A 1,493-nucleotide genomic window follows, 5' to 3' on the forward strand; every position below is an offset into this window, starting at 1 on the left:
GTAGGGAAAAGTATATTTTACTCTTTAGAGAACAAAGTATTTGACAACTGGATCAGTTCATCATACGTTCCATGAAGTAAATCAAACGGAGCTCACGTCAGTACACTTTGCGGGGTGCTTTTTCTCCAGCCCCGCTCTGCGTCTTTCACTCATGGAAGCAACTGCTGCTCTGGCCAGTCCCCAGAGCCTCACCTCAGCTGTCCTCAGACATTACCTGTTTTCCTCACCAGACCCGAGCTGCAGAGATGGGTCCGGTGAAGTCAGTGATCCTGCCTGGGTAGGCAGAGTTGCAAGATCAGACCCCTAGTTGTTGACTTTGCTTTCCTCACAGAAGTCAAGTTAGCACTGTATCCTCTAAGAGCAAAACATACACCTGCCAGCACCCGATTCGGCCGCTTACCCATCAAATTCTTGTGTTCTGGGATCCTCTCTGCACAAACCACAGCTGGAGGAGTGCTGTCTCGAAGGAGACTACTCAGTGAATTGGCTTAGTGGTAACTGATTGGATTTGTATCTTAAGCAATGTTGATTCATGTTATGACTGTCTGAGACAGCAGCTTTCCAAGCATAACATCTGTATGTACAGCGTAGACAAAAACATCTTCCTGATGCTTTTTTAATTATTATGATTATTATGATTATTATTATAAGTGTACTGAGTTTTTATTTTGTGGTTCTTTGCCCTATGTGTGCCAGGTTGCGTGGCTTTATCAATGACAACTGTCATGTGCTTTACTGGCTGATATTGTTTGTTCTCGCTGGAAAAGAAATGACCAGCTGTTCACACCTATTTAAAAAAATGAAAAGTGTGGGGAAGCAGCTTCTCAGAAGTACAAGGCGATAACGTGGTCTTCTGCGCTAACGTTTACACTAGGGGTGTGCGCTGGCGTTTTTTTGAGGCATTCAGTAGATCAGCATCTTGACCCTGGAGGAGGAATCAGCTCCCTCTCTCCACTTCTTCCGTCTTCAGACTCTGCTCATGGACCGTCACCCACTCACCACAAAGTCTTGCTTTTATCCTCTTCACCCAAAACTATTGTAGCCAAGCTACCGAGGAGGAAGTGCATATAGCATGTGCCATGTTTGTTGAAAATACTTTTTTTTCCCCCCGCATGTACAAAGGAAAACTAGTATATAATGTAGGAGAATATTTATGTTTAAGTATTAATCATTACTGTACAAAATCCTTACCTTTAAATGTTCAAAAATATACAAATGCCATAAACTCCTGTTTCACACGGTTGAAAAAGGGGGAGGAGTCATCCTTTCTTTTTAAAAGAGCTTAACCTAAAAATACCTGAACCCTCGCCCAGCCGTCTTCTGCAGGTTACTGACTGAGAAGCTCTTTGGCAAGGGAGAGGGATTTGATTTTCCTTTGAATTAGTTGACGTTGCAAAGCAGTTCTGTGCTTCGCAGAGAAGTTTTGTTTCTATGAGACCATGGTGAAAGCTAGAATTTAAAACTAAATGTGAATCACATTATAGAGTCATAGC

The sequence above is a fragment of the Merops nubicus genome, unplaced genomic scaffold (assembly GCF_000691845.1).
Source record: "Merops nubicus isolate BGI_N331 unplaced genomic scaffold, ASM69184v1 scaffold7998, whole genome shotgun sequence".
Taxonomy (NCBI): domain Eukaryota; kingdom Metazoa; phylum Chordata; class Aves; order Coraciiformes; family Meropidae; genus Merops; species Merops nubicus.